This window comes from Schistocerca piceifrons, chromosome 3 (assembly GCF_021461385.2).
Source record: "Schistocerca piceifrons isolate TAMUIC-IGC-003096 chromosome 3, iqSchPice1.1, whole genome shotgun sequence".
In the NCBI taxonomy this organism is placed as follows: domain Eukaryota; kingdom Metazoa; phylum Arthropoda; class Insecta; order Orthoptera; family Acrididae; genus Schistocerca; species Schistocerca piceifrons.
The window spans coordinates 216,312,343-216,332,867 of NC_060140.1; the positions used below are offsets into that span (position 1 = coordinate 216,312,343).

A 20,525-nucleotide genomic window follows, 5' to 3' on the forward strand; every position below is an offset into this window, starting at 1 on the left:
GTGAAGTGACAATGTGGCAATCCGATGGCAGGGTGTGGGTATGGTAAATGCCCAGTGAACATCTTCTGCCAGTGTGTGTAGTGCCAACAGTAAAATTCCGAGGCGGTAGTGTTACGGTGTGGTCATGTTTTTCATGGAGGGGGCTTGCACCCCTTGTTGTTTTGCATGGCACTATCACAGCACGGGCCTATATTGATGTTTTAAGCACCTTCTTGCTTCCCACCGTTGAAGAGCAGTTCAGGGATGGTGATTGCACCTTTCAACACAATTGAGCATCTGTTCATAATGCACGGCCTGTGGCAGAGTGGTTATACGACAATAACATCCCTGTAATGGACTGGCCTGCACAGAGTCCTGACCTGAATCCTATGGAACACCTTAGGGTTGTTTTGGAATGCCAACTTCGTGCCAGGCCTCACCGACCAACATCGATACCTCTCTTCAGTGCAGCACTCCATGAAGAAAGGGCTGTAATTCCACAAGAAACCTTCCAGCATCTGATTGAATGTATGTCTGCAAGAGTGGAAGCTGTCATCAAGGCTAAGGTTGGACCAACACTATATTGAATTCCAGCATTACCAATGGAGGGTGCCACGAAGTTGTAAGTTATTTCCAGCCAGGTGTCTGGATAGTTTTGATCACATACTGTAGATCAAGCACCCATGAATACTTTTAATTTTGTTCCACATGTTTTCATATTTTATCTGCTTGCATTTTAGATATCTGAAGCATCTGCATGAAAACAATTGATAGTCCATTGAAGTGTTGCATACTGACTGAGTTATTCATTCTTTCTTTTTGAGTGAAACAGGTCTAGTTTTCTGTCAGTTGAACCATGTATTCATTCTTTCAACTGAAACCCCTGGAGGGGAGAGAGGAAAGAAACTATTGATTTCAGCTGCATTGGGACTTTATGCATTATCAGGTGCAATGTGTGAAAATGTGTGCCAGACTGGGATTTGAACCTGGGATCTCCTGCTTACTAGGCCACTGCATTAACCACTGCACCATCTGGACACAGTGTTTATCACAGTTGCATAGACTCTCAGCACATGTTCCTGCTGGCCCACATTCCCATGCAGCCCGTCCTATCTGCAGTCCTCGTCCATGTCTTCCATGCTTGCTGCTTCAACTATGAAGACATTCAAGACATACATTTTCATTCAGATGCAGACTCATTACAGAAACAGACCACCATTATTATCTGAGCCTACACTGGACATAAGTACTCCACCAGACTAGTTCAAAAGCAGGTCTCCCAGGCCATCATATCCAACCCTGGTACTGTTGATACATCCAAAAAACAATTTCGGAGTACATCGCTTGTCACTCAGTATTATCCTGGTCTTGTGTGTGTCGGTAAGCTACTTTGACAAGGCCATGACATCCTACAATCATACCCTGAAATGAGAACCATTCAGTCTGCGATTTTGTCCACCACCTCTAGAATAACTTTTCGTCATCCTCCCAATCTCTGCAATATCCTTGTCAGACCCTATACTCCTTCTGCACCCATCTCCCTGCCCTATGGCTCCTACCCCTGTGACTCACCCTGCTGCAAGACTTGCCCTATGCACCCTCCTACCACACCACTCATACCGGCCTTGTAACTGGCAAACCATACATTATTAAAGGTAGAGCCACTTGTGAAATGGCACATATCGTATACCATCTGTTATGTAAACACTGTTCCACCTTTTAGATTGGCATAACTAGCACCAAGTTATCAGTTATGATGAATGGGCACAGGCAGAGGGTGTGTACCAGCAACATACAATATCCTATGGCACAGCATGCTCTACAACATGACAGTCATGACTTTGGCTCCTGTTTCACCACACATGCCATCTAGATTCTTCCCCCAGAGACCAGTATCTCAGAACTATGCAGGTGGGAACTAGAGCTACAACATGTCCTTGGTTCTTGCTACCCATCTAGCCTTAATTTACATTAATTTCTTTTTTCTCAGTAACTATTCCTTCACAGTAACTACTCCTTTCTTCACTCCATTTTAGTTTTCTACAGCTTCCATTTTCTGACCTGTCTATTTTTTGCTGTCTCCCTTCCTCCTCTGTTACATACAATGCACTTGGTTTTTTACTTTTATTAACTCATGCATGATGTTTTAGCAGTAATCTCCATCTTGCATATTACCTTGTTTTCCACCTCTAAGCCCTCAGGTTTTCAAATCTCATCCAATGCAGTCCCCAACAATCAGTCTATCCTTCTCATTCCGTCCAGTAAGTCTCCCCTGACCCAGGGTTCTGGGTGATTTTTCTGAACTTTATCCTTTTTCTGAAATCTGTCCAGTTCCTTTCCCTTCACCCTTCTTCCTTCCTCTTCAACCCTTCTGCCAGAAGAAGGAGCTACTGGCTTTGAAAGCTTCCATGAGTGAAACATTTTTTTAAATATTTGCATTCTACTGCCAGTGCTTGGCAAGTAGATTTTTTATCAATCCAGTTACATTATGCTGGATACTTTGAGATCCCTGCAGTACATTGAATGTAATTGTACATCTGCGGTGGATTCATTGCCCATCAAGATGAATCAGTTATATGGATGCATGATGTCTATTCCTTTGGACATGTCTGAAAGAACAGACATCATGCAGTATCCACAGCTGTGATATATATTGTATAAGTGGAAGGTGGTGGGGAGAAACTAAAGGAAAAATAAGGAACTTTTGATGTCATCTGCATTGGGACTTTATGCAGAATCAGCAGCAGTGAATGAAAATGTCTGCCAAACCAGGTTTCAAACCCAGGATCTACCGCTTGCTAGGCAGTTGTGTTAACCATTGTGTGATCCAGACACAGTATTTATCGCAATTGCACACACTATCTTGGCATGCTTCCTTGCCAACCTACAGCTGTGGATTCCATGTGCGTCATGGTGTCTGTTCTTTTGGAAATGTATGAAAGAACAGGCGCCATGCATTCATGTAATTGATTTGCCCTCATAGTCAATGAAACCACCACCTTCAGTGTAGATGCACAATTACTTTCGACCTCCTGAGGGAATCTCAAAGTAGCAAACATGGAGAACATGGACAGGGACTGTGGATAGGTGGTGTTGAGTGGGAATGTGGATTGGCAGGGAGTGTGCTGAGACAGCCTGAGCAATTGCGGTAAACACTGTGTCAGGATGGCATAGTGGTTAATGCCACTGCCCAGTATGTAGGAGATCCCAGTCCAGCACCCATTTTCAATCTTCGCCACTGATTTCTACATCTACATCTACATATATACTCTGCAAATCATTGTGATGTGCATGACAAAATGCATACTAGTTATTAGGGTTTCTTCCCATTCCATTCAGGATGGAGCACAGGAAGAATGATTTTTCTGAAGGCCTTTTTGCATGCAGTAATTATACTAATCTTATCCTCACAATTTCTATGTAAGTGATACTTTGGGAATTGTATTTTATTTCTAGAATCATCATTCAAACCCAGTTCTGGAAACTTCATTAATAGACTTTCTTGGGGTAGTTTACATCTATCTTCAAGAGTCTACCAGTTCAGTTCCTTCAGTATCTGTGTGACACTCTCCCACAGATCAAACAGATCTGTGACTATTCATTCTGCCCTTCTCTGTATATGTTCAACAGCTTGTATTAGTCCTATCTGATATGGGTCCCACACACTTGAGCAATATTCCAGAGCAGGTCACAGAAGTGATTTTTAAGCAATCTCCTGGTAGACTGATTGCTCTTTCCTAGTATTTTACCAGTTAACTTAAGCCTGCCGCCTGCTTTATTCATAACTGAGCCTGTGTGATCATTCCATTTCGTATCCCTGCATCTCACATGCAGCTTCAGTTTACATCTCGGTGCTCTAACATCTGGTTACTCTTCTGCATTGTTAACAATTAATGTTGGTTTAATTTTGTCAGACAACAATTGGTATGATTTTCATCATTATTGTCCCAAAAGTGGTTTCCCATTTAGCTTCTTTTTGTATTTGTCTTTTGTTTCCCTATACTATTAAACTTGTATGTATTGTGCCACATAGTGGCCCCTTCATACAGCCTCCTTGTACCTCTGGTTACAATTCTCAGGTGAACCAGTTCTAGTGACAAGATAGTATTTTGGCATTTTGTAATATTTTGATGGGGATGACCGTTTGTGGTAATGTTGTGTGTACTCTTATAGAGTTTGTGTGTTAAAGGATATGTTGTCAGGAAACTGATACAATGGGAAAATAGACACAACGTGTCTCAACTTACACATGAGATTTTGTTGTTGTTTTATTTTGCTTTTAACTCTCTTGCTCTGATAGTACAATGAACAAAGGGTAGAATGGTTTTGTGGTCCATTATAGTAAGAAAATGTAGGATGAGGTTTTCTTTTTAGAGAGAGTAACATCTATATTCCTTTGAGCACCAGTTACTTTTTGAAAAGAGGAGACTGCTCCTGTTTGTTTAGTGCTATGAGGTCTATTTCTACTTTTGTCTTTCAAGAAATGAAGAAAGGAATATGACTTACTAAATACAACATACAATGAATGCAGCCTTTTGTGAAGCATCATCTGAAACTGAACAAGTTAATGCAACTTACAAAACCTAAGTTGTTAGCCACTGTGTGTGTGTGTGTGTGTGTGTGTGTGTGTGTGTGTGTGTATTAAATTGGGGACCTAGACACAATGGAGAGGCTTCGTCCCGCCGTAGCCTTCAGTGGTTCGCAACCCCACAACAGGCCAGCTGCAGTGGTCCACCCACCCTGCTGCCACCCCATACTAAATCCAGGGTTATTGTACGGTTCGGCCCCCAGTGCCCCCCCCCCCTCTCCCCTGGGAATGTCTCATACCAGACAAGTGTACTTTCCTAAGTGGATTCTTGCCTCAGTTGAAACCAAGTGTGCATCACAGAGTTATAACACTTTTTTGTCATTTAACTACAATGCACCTGAAATGTGAACCAGTTAAATAATTTTCACTTCAACCCGTGAATAGCTCCAAAGTGCATTGATTCAAATCAATGTACAGCTGGACCTAGAAAATACTTTTTGATAACCTGGCTGTGCTGCTATTCTGATGGTATTGCTACCTCCTAAGGTTTCTGTTGTGTTCTCAGTGACTTATGTAATCACACAATGCCAGTTTCTGACAGTCAATTTGAGCAATTTATATTTTGCTGTATGCATGCATAGCTCACTACTGCAATTTATTGTTGAATTTTGATAGCTATTTCCCCCCCTCTAGTTCCAGTCTTGCTTTTATCAGTTGACACAATGTGGATATGTTCATCATCTCCTGAATCAGCTTTTGATTTTTATATTTTAGGAATTCAGTTTTACTCAGCAGGCAAGGAGAACTTAGTTTTGCTATTTCATTTTGTAAATGGACATTCTCCTTTTATCTCATTATCCTTGCTTATAGTAGTGCACAGTTGTTTAATTTTTACATAAAATTTTGCATAACAGCTTTTCATTGTAGTTGAAGTCCAATATATTGCCTGATTTCATCAAGATATTAATTTATTCATATCAAGTGTATCGTTCTCATTTTTTGATTCCTGCAACATGATGACTGCAGACATTATTGTAATTTGTCGCCTGGGTTCTCATTTAAATGACTAGTACAGATGTACAAAAGTTCAGTAATGTCATTGCTAGCATACAGGACTCCTTTTATTGCTGTCTCATCATTAAGGTTTCACTGAATGTGTAACATACCAGCTGTTGTAGGACTGTCATCTATGCAACTGCATCCAGAGGTAATGTTACTGCGTCACTGTGGAGCTGGTGCACAATTTGTGTTGTCAAAAATACATCACTAACAAAAATGGCTCTGAGCACTATGGGACTTAACTACTAAGGTCATTAGTCCCCTAGAACTTAGAACTAATTAAACCTAACTAACCTAAGGACATCACACACATCCATGCCCGAGGCAGGATTCGAACCTGCGACTGTAGCAGGCACGTGGTTCCAGACTGTAGCGCCTAGAACCGCTCGGTCACTTCGGCCGGCTTACATCACTAACAGGGAGCACTGGTAACATTGGCCAAGTGAGATGAGGTTCCAAGATGGAGTGAATTGTCAGCAACATTAGTGCTATTCTTCTTTAATGTTGTTACCCAACACTAGCTGCATGACCTACCATGTGCAATAAGTTGTAGGGAAGTGAAATCATAACTACAATATTTCAGTCTAAATTCACATGGCTTGCAGCATTTCTATGTATTTCTCAGTTTCTTTGGAACTGTTATTCAACTGTTCATTAGCCACAAAGGATCAGCAACAAAGGTTTTTCCATTCAATACTATCTTATATGGACACACACCTCTCAATACTTTTCTCTTACATTGACAAAAATATTTTGAATTAATGTTTTCGCAGTAATTCTGCAATGAAACAGATTTCAGTACACTTACAATATAGATTTCATGCATAAAGAACCAAAATGACCAGACATGCATAGCAGCACTTCTGAAAGGAGCATTACAGAGATGCACAATCTGCTTTGGGTCAAGAGAGTGAGCACTTTTTATCATGAAGAGTACTGGTGTTATCTGTGCAGTCTGGAGGCTGGTTTAATGTAACACTCCACGCTTGTCTATCCTGTGCAAGACTTCATTTCTGCATCAGTGCTGCAACTGCTTGAACCTGCTTACTGTAGTTTTGCACTCAAGGTGCCATGTAATCATGACTTATTTAGTTTCATAATTGAAAAAAAAGATCTTGTACACAAATATGACAATCAAAATATTGTAGCAGTTTTGCAACCTCATTATGGAGACATGGAAAATCTATCTGAGAAAAGCAATGTAAATGTCGTGGACAATTATAACATACAAAAGATTTGTAATGAAAATTGGAATGACCTTGTAGGTCAGTCAGTTACATCTGCACATGCACAGGGGTGCTTTCCACTGAAATGTCAAACTGTCTCAAAAACAGCTTGAAAACAGATGTAAGATGGACAGTGTTCTCAAAACCTTTATGAAACAATCATTGTAATTCTTGCAAGGCCACAGTGAATTCTCCAGACCTCATGCTTTCTTTAATGCCAGTGAGATTAGTGAACCGCATTGTGTTTGTCAGAATGTGTCTCTTCTGCAATGTGGTTGTTTTCTTAAATGCAACCCCAACAAATCAGAAAGAAGTGAACTTGCAGTGTCTTACTGTGGGCTGGGTGCAGTCAAGCCCACTTGAAATGCAAAGTCTGCAATTCATTCCAGATGTTCTAATTTACATTCTGGTACTTCTTTTGCCTTCATAAATTCAACAATAGTGAGATTTAAATTTAAAAAAAATGTGTAGGCATGCTCCTTGACTTAACGAATGCACTTTGCAGTAATATATGAGACCTCCATACTCTTTGTTCATTTCCACTTAAAATGGAATAATGGGTGCAACTTTAGAAATTTTACTATTTGTACCAGCAATTTCTTGAAGTTTTCCTTGCCTGCAAATTTAGGACAAAGTGATTCTTGATGTACAGAACAGTGAATCCCATATTTTGATCATTGTAATTTTTTGCTCTTTCATTGTCATCCAAAAGTTTAAATTTTTTCTACACGGTACTATAATGTTGGTTTGTAGAAAATAAGTAGTACACGTTGCTTAGGCAAATTGAGAATTGTCATCCTTCTCTGCTGTCATTTACATTCATTTTAAAGGACTGTGATGATAGATCACTAGAGTGCCTCATTTTCTGCAAACAGCCATTGGACCTGTGAATGTCCTCCATACCACGAACTAATAGCTAAGGGTAAATAGTGCTGACGCCATGATTCTGCTGAACTCAGAGAGTTGTGCCAACTGCAAAATGCTGCACTGCAGTGTTAAATGAAATGTCCCTCTGTTCTGGAAGGAGTGAGTAAAGCCTTGGTCCGCAAATGCTGCACACATGAAGCTTGGCATGCCATGCCCAGTGCTGCTTTACAGCTTGCTCGGTGTACAGACTGAATGAACTTTGGGAATAGGCTACAGCTCTGTCTCACTACTTTCATAACTACTACCTTTCTTTCACATCTTTTGACTCTGTAAACTTGCAGCCACATTTCTATATGAGTTATATACAACATTTTGCTATTTCTGACAATAGAAAATCCCAGATGGAATAACAGTATGAACTAGAATAGATTACCACTCTCCAAATACAGAAAACACTACTCAACACTGCTCAATACTTCCTCTATGTGGTGAGTAGCAATCCATCCTAATTCATATTGTTATTCCATCCTATATTTTCCATTGTTTGATTTAAGTGGATTCTCTTTGATACTAAACATACTACAACCCAGTGCTATTTCCCTTTATTACTGTTATCTATCACATTACCTTACTTAGTTTCCGTTCTGTCCTTTTTCTATTTTGCTGTGTTTCAATTTTGCCTACCACCCCACACACTTTGCACTGCTGCTAAAAGCGTCCCCTATGTGGTGATTAGCAATCCATCCTAATGCATACTGTTATTTCATTCCAGATCCTCCACTGTTTGATTTTGCCTTCCATCCTACAGTCCAGTGCTGATTTCTTTTGTTAGTGTCGTCTTTCCTATAACATTATTTAGAGTCCATCCTTTTCTTTGTCTACTTTCACGTGTTTCCTTTTTACTTCCACATGTTTTCCACCTGCCTGTCATGCACCCTCACTGCTTATTGTTTCCTCCATGTTGCCAGTAGCAAAATATCTTAATTAATATTATTTTTTGCTCCATGTATTTTATCCCTGATAAATTCAGCATTTTGAAGACTGTATTCCAGTTAATGTTACTGGAAATTTTTTCTAAATCTTCAAATTATATAAATCTTTAATCTGTCTTCTAGATAGGTCATAATGTCAGTATTGTCTCACACCTACATTTCTTCAGACCTCAAGCTGCTCTTTTCCAGATCAGCTTCTACCAGTCTTCTGTAGATGACGCATGTTGATATTATACAATCATGGCTTATGAGAAATAGTCATAGAGTTTTAACTGTCACCTCAAAAAAATCAAGCTGCTATAGTGATGGCATTAGTCAGTCTCTTCACATTAACCCTTCAATGCAATGCATTTTCCTCAGCGATGGATGACTTGGTGGAAACGTTGGTTGTAAAAGGTTACGTTTTGGCTGTTCAAGAAAGTTTTGCAAGTGACTAAAAAAACTGCATTACCCAGCCTTTTCCAGAGATATTCTGTGCACATGTTAATGTGAAGTCACATTATGTTGTTGCTCTTCAACAATGTAGACAATGGCATATTATTAGGCCTCCTACTCCCTTGACTTTTGTTCTCATAGTAAATTCATTTGGTTAGTACCACATCCCTAAAACTTCTTCCCCATGAAGAAATGTATGAAATACAATGTGTGTGTGTGTGTGTGTGTGTGTGTGTGTGTGTGAAAGAGAGAGAGAGGGGGGGGGGGGGGGGGAATTATAAAGTGTATTTATGACTGCCTCCTTGAAATACCAGATATGAATATGAGATGTATGTAAACTCTGAAGTACGCTGAATTTATTGTATATTTTGCTATTCATTTGCCTGAACATGAAACTGAAGTCTTCAGAAATTCTCTTCTCACAGAATCTTTAAAAGGCAACAGTGGTTGCACCTTTCTCCACCTTTTGCATCAATGAATTGGTGTAAGCATCCAGAAAATGGTGTATGTGAGGAACACCAAATGGTAAGATTATGAACAACTTATTGCTGAAATACTGCATGTATACAGATTGTTCTTTGCTAACACATTACCCTTAAAATATCTGTGAGATGGAATTTCTAATAACAACATGGCTTAATCAGTTTGTTCCCTACACATATCACTGTGCTTACTGTGGTGTGTCAATGAATGCAGTTCTTGTTGATCATGCAATGTCTCACTAACCAGAAGACAACAGTAGTTGGCTGATATTCCAACCAGACCTTCCAAATTCAGAAGGGCTGTTTAAGGGTTGTATTTTATTTCCTACTCTGTTTTCAGTGTGCATATGAATGTAACTCACCTCAGTGTAAGACATTAAGTGGCTTTATTACAGTTCATAAATCCCTTTATTTCTGAGGCTTGTGGGATTATGTCATTTATGGGTTCTGAGCAATGTCATTCGTCTTGAATTTTCTCACACTTTCCCATCTATTTATTTTTCTGTCTACTTTTGAAATAAGCACTCTGTAGTAACAAAATATTATTATCTGGTACTAATTTTCATATGTGCCTTTTGGTGTTACTGTGACACATATTCCTGCGTTTCCTTCTTCTCCAGGGAGCATCTTTCTATATGGGAAAAGCCATAACTGCATGGATATGTACTTTGAAACTGATATGACGATGTTCTAATCATTATAATTTGAAAATAGTTCTTAATTCTTGTGTCAAAACTACAGTACCGTCATCTCTGGTATTTACTCAAACAGAAAAAAATTGCAACACCAAAGAGTAGTTATGCACCATAAATGAAAGCTGGTATGTGTGTTTCTACATCTAAAAGATGGTGTCCATTCAAATTTTGTGCTAGTCACGTAAGAGTTGCACTAGTAGCTAGGGATGTGACAAACTGACCAGATGAAACTGATACCAGTATTTTTGTTCTGAATAATTGGTACTTTTCAGTATTTGCTTGGTCTTGATTATAACAGGCATTTATTTTTTATTTTTTACTGATTAAATAAATCTTTTGTAGAAAGAAAGAGCAATTCTTATTACAAAAAGTGCATTGGTGTGAAATATTGCATTATCATAGAAAATTGGAAAAGAAATGAGTGCTGTTTTAATAACAATGTCAATAGAAATGAGCAAACAACACATGGGATAAGAACTGGTACAACATTGCTGAAACTGTTATGTCCAGTGCCATGTTTCATGGCTTAAGGCATGTCTATATGGACAGTGTGCAAGACTTGCCCCCACCTGGTCTGTACAATAGTTTCTCGCTGTCACCACTGGACAATTGTTGTGAGACAGAATGGCACCAGTCCTAATCTGGAAAGGTTTTTATGAAGTGACATAACAATGAAATACAATACTTCATTTGCTTTAAAAGATAAAAGATTTTTTTGCCATTTCTATGAAACAATAGAAGAGGAAGGAAATTATGGTAACAGTAATAAATTAAAAACTTAACAACAATTTATTCACAATATACTATGAAAATAGAAAGTAGCTGATCTGCTGTCTGCATGTATGTAATATACCTTTACCTGCTTTTAGCCCTTGAATATGGAAAAATTAACCTGGAAAACACAATTCTTTAACCTCAGTTTTTAACCTCATATGACACCCCCATTACAACATGATTTTGAGCAGAGTTTCAAAAAATTAGAATCAGCAGCAGAGTACTGATGATTTTTTTGTAATATTCCATGACTTACCACTTCTCAAGTAAAGCAGCAAATGGTGAAGGGGATAAGTTTTATTTATTTGCCTACTTAATTTAATACTTTGATTCTATGTCTCTCGAAACCAGCACAGTCAAAGTTTTTCAATCTTAGTACAATTTCTACATTTATTACAGAAAATAACAGAAATAAACACAAAAAATTGGTTATTTCAGAAATTGGTTATTTTGAGTGGTTTTCAGATCCAGGTTAAACTGGCACGGAAGCAAACTGATACAACCGAAAACTGGATGTTTTAGCGACAACCACTATGAGAGTGTAAATCAAGTTTGCTTTTAATACACACTATAATGGTCATGAGCATTAGTTACTTTGAGATTGTTCGTGGTGAGTTGATGTTAATCAAGAATGCCTTCAAGGCAACAAAGATGCCGTTATCAATACGTCACTGAGTTTGAGCAAGATCGCGTAAAAGAGCTACAAGAATGACTGGATGTTGCTTCTGTGATGCTACAGGAAGACTTGGCAGGAATGTAGCCACTGTACACGACTGCTGGCAGCAGATATCATGAGAATGTATGGTCCCAAGACCAGGCTCTGGACAGCCATATGGCACTACTGAGAGGGATGACCCTAGTGTTCGGTATATGGTTCTGGTGCATTGTACTGCATCTGCAGCAGCAATTTGAGCAGTAGTTGGCATCTCAGTGGCTTTATTATTTTATGTTATTTACATGATTAGTTCCATAGTACCAAATTTAGGAGCAAATCTCCAAGGTCATGGAATGTGTCAGTACATGAAATTACAACATAAAAGTAGTAACAAATAAAATATGATGTTTATGAACCAAGACAGGTCAAGCCATAAGTTTAAGTAATGGTATAGTTACAAATCAGTTACTTCAAGGACTCCAAGCCAGACACCCTGTAGCATGCATTCCACTCATCCCAAACCACCACCATTCGTGACTTCATTGGTGTCAAGTGGAGAGTAGGCTGGAGGACTGTTGTATTTTCTTATGAAAACTGGCTCTGTCTCAGTGCCAGTGATGGCCATGGGTTGGTTAGAAGGCAGTTGGTTGAGGACCTGCACCTAACTTGGAAGCATGCTAGACACAATGGACCTACACCTGAAGCTACGGTCTGGGGTGCAGTTTTGTATGACTGCAGGAGCACCCTGACTGCAGATTTCTGTATCAGTCTGGTGATTCAACCTGTTGTGCTGCCATTCACTAACAGCATTCCAGGGAGTTTCTTCCAATAGCGTAATGGTTGCCCACATACTGCTGTTGTAATGCAACACGCTCTACAGAGTGTCAACATGTTGTCTTGGCCTGCTGACCTGTCTCCAATTGAGCACATACAGGACGTCATCTGAAAACTCCAGCATCATCCACAAACAGCATTAACAGTCCCTTTATTGACTGACCAAGTGCAGCAGGCATGGAACTCCATCCCACATACTGACATCTGGCACCTGCACAACACAATGCGTGCACCTTTACATACGTGCATTCAACACTTTGGCGGTTACACTGGTTATTAATGGACCAGCATTTCCCATTTGCAATGGATTATCTAATGCTTACATTAGCCTGTGTTCTTGCAATAATAATCATTTACAAATGTTACCTAGAAGTGTATTCCAAAAATTTTATTACTCTACATTATTTATTTTTTGGTGTTGCATTTTTTTACCATCAGTGTATTTACTTCCCTGAAATATAGTGATCAGCAATGAAAATACCAGAACAACATGATTCTATTTGAAGACCAAAAACTGCGTTCACTGCGTCAACATTTTGGAACTATTCCTTTACTTACAGGGTGGATGCAATCTTTCAACAGCATTTACCTGTATATATCTCTTTTATTACAGTGAGAGACTTAAACCATAGAATTTATTTTGTAATTTTAGCATAGTAAATAGTGTGTCCCATATGTTGAAACTCAGTTTGTAAGTTGTTAGAGAAATAGATCTGCTTCTGATTTCACCCACCTCATATCCTGAAGAGATTCATGATAGAAATATTCAGGACATTTTCAAAAAATTTTCAGAATTCCAGATAATATGATATTTGTTTAAGCTTCTTTTAAGTAATTGAAGGGCAGTTCAACAAATCTCAGCAATATGTCTAAAATTATATCAACAAAAATAATCAATTTTTGAAAATATAATACAATTGGATGGATAAAAAACTCAATTCAGCAGTAGAAAACACAAATAGGCTAAAGGAATGTATGCACTTTTGAAGCCAGTGACTCCTTTTTCTGGCAGAAGGATTGAAGGGGCAGTTGAGGGATGAAGGAAAAGAAGTGGCTAGGTTTAGGAAATGAGGAGAGTTTGGAAAAACGTTTAGAACTGCAGGTCCAGGGAGACTTATTGGATCATACGAGAAGGAAAGTAAATGGATTTTCCTCCTCTCCATCAAATAACATTTAGGATTCCCACTTTTGGTTTGTAATTTTGGTAATGTTCAGATCACGAACTGTCTCTTTTACTAATATTTCTTCTTGCAGCGTCCAGATTTCCATTAAACTCCAGAAGATCTTTGTTCATTCTCAGAGCACAATAAGATGGGATCTTTTTCCATCCAAGACTCATTCTATGGTTGAAAACAATATATCTTCAGCTGCTTGCTAAGTGTAATGATTTTGAGATTTTTCTGATAGCCTTTGAAGATCCCCCCTGATGAAAAGTCATGGTTTCTTTCTATAGTAACTCCCAAAAGAGAGAGTGCTCCATCTGCCAATTTCACCACACCAACAGTCTCCATCTCTGCTGCAAGTGTCATTGGAGTCCTCACTTGTAACCAAGAGTTTGAGCCCTCTATAATTATGATCTTAGAGCTATGGTGTCTCAGTAGTTTAAAGCTCCCAGGAAATGGGCATATGTTGGGCTACAGATTGTATTGAGCATTCAAACAATTCCATCCATTACCTGGTACAGATCTTTTATTTCCAAACAATTCTACTGAATGGTAGTGTCTCCCTATATGTCACCTGTGGACATGTCCCCTAGGGGTTAACAGGTCCCCCTGAGGAAACTGATGTTAGAAACACTTTTATCTTGACCCCTTAAAATATTTGTGTTCTCTACAGTGGCCAATATTTAAAATCAGGTTTAACTCACCTTTTCATAAGGCTGCTATGCATCTTCCACTGTAAATATATACATCTAGTCTCCTCAGATGTAGTACAGGACTCAAATAAAAAGTTAAAAAGCTTCACCAAAGCTTAATTTTTAGAGCTTCTGACGTAACTAATTGGCTCTTGATTGAATAAAATCTCTGAATGGGCTTCTGCCAAATTTTTTGTTTCAACCTGTATGGCCACCTGCTACTTTTAAATAACAGAAAACCCATTCCCACACATACACCTTCCCTAGAGGACGAGTCCAGAAACCCTCCACCAGAAGCTATTTGTCTGACTAGGCTTGATTTCAGTTTAAATCTACTTCTACATCTACAGCATGCAAACTACTGTCAGGTACATGGCAGAGGATATATCCCATTGCACCAGTTATCAGGTTTTCTTCCTGTTCCATTCACATGTGAAGTGCGCGAAGAATGATTGACTGAATGCCTCTATGCATGCAGTAACTATTCTGATCTTATCCTCATGATCCCTTTGTGAGCGATATGTAGGGGGTTGTAGTATATCCCCAGAGTAATCATTTAAAGCCAGTTCTTGAAACTTCCTTAACAGACTTTCTTGGAATAGTTTACATCTGTCTTCAAGATTCTGTCAGTTCAGTTCCTTCAGTATTTCTGTGACATTGTCCCATGTATTAAACAAACCTGTGACCATTCATGCTGCCCTTCACTGAATACATTTAATATCCCCTCTTACTCATATCTGGTATGTATCCCACACACTTCAGCAATATTCTAGAACTGGCCACCCGAGTGACTTGTAAGCAACCTCTTTCGTAGCCGCTCGATACCAACAGTGACTTGTTGACATCATAGTCATAGGATACTACACTTTTTTGTTCTGTGAAGTGCACAGTTTTACATTTCTGAACATTTAGAGCTAGTTGCCAATCTCTGCACCACGTTGAAATACTATCAAGATCTGATTGAATATTTATGCAGCTTCTCTCAGGTAGTACTTCATTATAGATAACTGCATCATCTGCAAAAAGCCTGATTTTACTATTAATATTGTCTGCAATGTCATTAATATACAACATGAACATCAAGGCTCCCAACACACGTCCCTGGGGCACACCTGAAGTTACTTCTACATCTGACGATGATTCTCCATCCTTACCAAAAAGTCATCAATCCAGTCACAAATTTCACTTGATACCCCATATGATCATGCTTTTGACAATAAGCTTAGGTGTGGTACTGATTCAAATCTTTTTTTGAAGTCAAGAAACACTGCATATACCTGGTTGCCTTGATCCAAAGCTTTAAGTATGTAATGTGAGAAAGTTGCTAGCTGGGTTTCATATGAGTGTGGTTTGAAAAGTTCTCAGAATTACCACAAGAGGTCAGTGCTAGTGCAACAAGTTTCCATATGATATTCATTGGACTGTTGCCTGTAAACATGTGCCACATCAGTGCTTTTGGGAGAGAGCTGTGGCAGTGATTTGGCTCTATTGTTGTTCCCGTGTAATGAATTTGCGAAGGTGGAAAAAATCGAGATTCAAGCAGTGATTAATACTTCGTAAAGGAAGGTATGAAAGCAAAGGACATTCATGCCTATTTCCAGAATACATTGGAGTACTCTGCTTCTTCATATTCAACTGTTGCCGTGTGAACAAATGCATCTGAATTTGGTCAGGAGAGCTTAGATGTGGTTGGCCAAGATGTGTCACTACTCCAGAAGTCATTGCAAAAGTGCACACAATGCTCATGGAGGATTGCTGATTGAAAGTGCATGAAATTTCTGATGCTTGCCAAATGTCATCTGAAAGAGTACATCACATTTTAAGTGAAGAATTAAAAATGAAAAAAATATCTGCAAGATGGGTGCCGTGACTCTAGACGCTGGATCAAAAACTCATGCTGTCGCTATGGCAAAATTACGCGGACTAAGGTATGAATTGTTGCCACACCTGCCTTATTCACCTGATATGGCTCCATCAGACTTCCATCTCTTCCAAAAACTGAAAATTTTTCTTGGTGGACAATGATTCACTTCAAATGAAGAATTGATAGCCAGAGTTGACAACTATTTTGCAGGCCTAGAGGAAACCCATGTTCGAGATGGGATCAAGGCACTGGAACATCGTTGGACCAAGCGCATTAATCTACAAGGGGACTACATTGAAAAGTAAAAAAAAAGTTTCAGTGCTGCAAGTATTTCTTTGCTATTCTATTCTGAGAACTTTTCAAACCACTCTTGTACGATTGATGTTTTCGAAATCTATGCTGACGGACATTGAGGAGGTCATACTGTTCAAAATACACTCCTGGAAATTGAAATAAGAACACCGTGAATTCATTGTCCCAGGAAGGGGAAACTTTATTGACACATTCCTGGGGTCAGATACATCACATGATCACACTGACAGAACCACAGGCACATAGACACAGGCAACAGAGCATGCACAATGTCGGCACTAGTACAGTGTATATCCACCTTTCGCAGCAATGCAGGCTGCTATTCTCCCATGGAGACGATCGTAGAGATGCTGGATGTAGTCCTGTGGAACGGCTTGCCATGCCATTTCCACCTGGCGCCTCAGTTGGACCAGCGTTCGTGCTGGACGTGCAGACCGCGTGAGACGACACTTCATCCAGTCCCAAACATGCTCAATGGAGGACAGATCCGGAGATCTTGCTGGCCAGGGTAGTTGACTTACACCTTCTAGAGCACGTTGGGTGGCACGGGATACATGCGGACGTGCATTGTCCTGTTGGAACAGTAAGTTCCCTTGCCGGTCTAGGAATGGTAGAACGATGGGTTCGATGACGGTTTGGATGTACCGTGCACTATTCAATGTCCCCTCGACGATCACCAGTGGTGTACGGCCAGTGTAGGAGATCGCTCCCCACACCATGATGCCGGGTGTTGGCCCTGTGTGCCTCGGTCGTATGCAGTCCTGATTGTGGCGCTCACCTGCACGGCGCCAAACACGCATACGACCATCACTGGCACCAAGGCAGAAGCGACTCTCATCGCTGAAGACGACACGTCTCCATTCGTCCCTCCATTCACGCCTGTCGCGACACCACTGGAGGCGGGCTGCACGATGTTGGGGTGTGAGCGGAAGACGGCCTAACGGTGTGCGGGACCGTAGCCCAGCTTCATGGAGACGGTTGCGAATGGTCCTCGCCGATACCCCAGGAGCAACAGTGTCCCTAATTTGCTGGGAAGTGGCGGTGCGGTCCCCTACGGCACTGCGTAGGATCCTACGGTCTTGGCGTGCATCCGTGCGTCGCTGCGGTCCGGTCCCAGGTCGACGGGCACGTGCACCTTCCGCCGACCACTGGCGACAACATCGATGTACTGTGGAGACCTCACGCCCCACGTGTTGAGCAATTCGGCGGTACGTCCACCCGGCCTCCCGCATGCCCACTATACGCCCTCGCTCAAAGTCCGTCAACTGCACATACGGTTCACGTCCACGCTGTCGCGGCATGCTACCAGTGTTAAAGACTGTGATGGAGCTCCGTATGCCACGGCAAACTGGCTGACACTGACGGCGGCGGTGCACAAATGCTGCGCAGCTAGCGCCATTCGACGGCCAACACCGCGGTTCCTGGTGTGTCCGCTGTGCCGTGCGTGTGATCATTGCTTGTACAGCCCTCTCGCAGTGTCCGGAGCAAGTATGGTGGGTCTGACACACCGGTGTCAATGTGTTCTTTTTTCCATTTCCAGGAGTGTACTTCATTATGTTTGAGCTCAATATATGCTCTAAGATTCTACAACAAACTGATGTTAAGGATATTGGATGGTAGTTTTGTGGATCACTTCTACTACAATTCTTGTAGATACGCGTGACCTGTGCTCTTTTCCAAGAACTGGGCACAGCTTTTTGTTTGAGGGATCTACAATAGATTATAGTTAGATGTCAGGCTAACTCAGCCACAAATTCAGTATACAATCTGACAGGGATTCCACCGGAGCCTGGAGCTTTGTTCAGTTTTAATGCTTTCAACTGTTTCTCAACAACACTGACACTCACACTTATTTCATTTATCTTTTCAGTGGTACAAGTATTTAATTGGGGCAGCTCTCCTGTGTTTTCCTCTGCAAAGGAACATTTGAAAATAGAGTTCAGCATTGCAACTTTTGCTTTGCTATCCTCAATTTCATTCCTTGTCTTATTCTTTAGGGACTCCACACTAACTTTGATGTGACTAACAACCTTCACATACGACCAGAATTTCTTTGGATTTTGTGAAACACCATTTGACAATATTCTGCTACGGTAGCTACTGAAGACGTCATGCATTGCTCTCTTGACAGCCAAAAGCATTTCATTCAGCATCTATCTATCTATAGCCCTATGTTTTGTTTCATGCCTCTTATGCAGTAATCTCTGTTTCTTTAGAAGTTTCTTTACAGTGACTGTATACAACTGTGGTTCCCTCCCATTATGAACTGTTGTAATGGGTACGTATCTAACCAGTTCCTCTGCATTCTCCTGAACTGAGCTAAAAGTTTAAAGTTTCTCATTGAGATGTGATACTACTGATTTTTTATCTAGTTTATTGAACATATATATCTTTCTGGTTGTTTTTAGTTGTCCTATGTTTTTTGATAATCGTTGTTGCCACAACTGCGTAATTGTCAGTGATACCAGTTTCAATATGACCATCCTCAAAGATGTCAGGTCCATTTGTTGCCATTAGATCCAGGATATTCCCATCATGAGTGGGGTTCCTGACTATCTGTTCTAGGTAGTATTCAGAGAAGGCATTTAGTAAAGTTTCACAGGATGTCTTATCATACCCACCACTAACAAAACTGTAAATTTCCCAATTAATTGTTGGGTGACTAAAGTCGCCTCCAATAATTACAGTATGACGGGAGGACTTATGAACAAGTGAACTCAAGTTTTCTCTAAAGTTTTTGGTTACATCAGGAGATGAGTCTGGTGGGCAATAGAAGGACCCAATTATCATTTTATGCCTACCCGTGATACTGAGTTTTGCCCAAAGAACCTCACATGCAGCTTCAATCTCTATCTCGTTGGATTTGGGTTTCTTGTTTACTGCAACAAATACACAGCCTTCATTTTCCATTTGCCTATCCTTTTAATATGCAGTTAAATTTTCCCCAAAAATCTCACTGCTATCAGTTTCAGGCTTCAACCAGCTTTCTATACCTAGTATTATGTGAGCTTCACTACTTTTCATGAGAGCTTCAAACTCTAGCAGTTAGTTGTGAACGCTATGGCAGCTTACCATTTGAATTTTAATAATCTCACCTGTTGGAGGCATTTCTTTCAATCTTACAGTGATACTTCTGGGTTTCCTTACAACTATCATTATCTGGATTGGATAGAGAGTCGTCTAATCTAAAAAACCTTTGAGAGCACCCCACACACAGTCAGCTACCTTAGTAGCAGCTTCTGATGTGTGGTGCACACCTGACCTATTTAGGAGGACCCTACAGTTCTCAACCCTATGGCGCAAATCTAGAAAGTCACAGCCTAGCTTGTCACAAAACCTTTGAAGCCTCTGGTTCAGTCCTTCCACTTGACTCACAACCAAAGGGCCATGATCTGTTCTGGGGACAGTGGCACAAATTGTGAGCTTTGTTGAAAGTCCATGCACAAGGCTAGTCTTCTCAACCTTCTCTGCCAGTTGCCAGAATGACCAAAGAATGACCTCGGAGCCCAGATGTCAGGCATCATTTTTTTCAACGTGCACCACAATCTGCATTTGGTTGCACCCTGTTCCCTCAATGGATACCAGAATAGCCTCTTCAATATGTCGAATGAGGCCCTCACGCATACACATCGAGTGCACCTGGTGTCCTTTCCTGTCCCTTGCTGCCAGTTCCCTAAGGGGTACCATTATTCGCCGTTCATTTGTACTGCCAATGATTAATAGACCCGTACTATTTTACATTTGCCTCCTCCTGACACCAGACAAAAAAGGTTTCCCTAAAATAGGTGAAGTGAGTCCCACTGGCTCAGTTTCAGTTTCAGTGGAAGACAGCACCTCAAACTTTTTGGTTAGGGGAGTTGGTACAACACCCTGAGCCCTCCCTGGTCTCTGTCCACCCTGTACAGGATGCCTAGATCTACCACTGATGTGCCACTCTCAGTCAAGTGGACGGGTAATGACAGATTCTG

General features: G+C 40.5%; 1 protein-coding gene across 1 annotated transcript in view; it reads left to right on the forward strand.

Annotated features, from left to right (window-relative positions):
• The window catches only part of LOC124788522, a 215,060-nt gene that overhangs the window by 166,228 nt on the left and 28,307 nt on the right, over positions 1-20,525 (forward strand). The gene's annotated exons all lie outside the window — the stretch shown is intronic.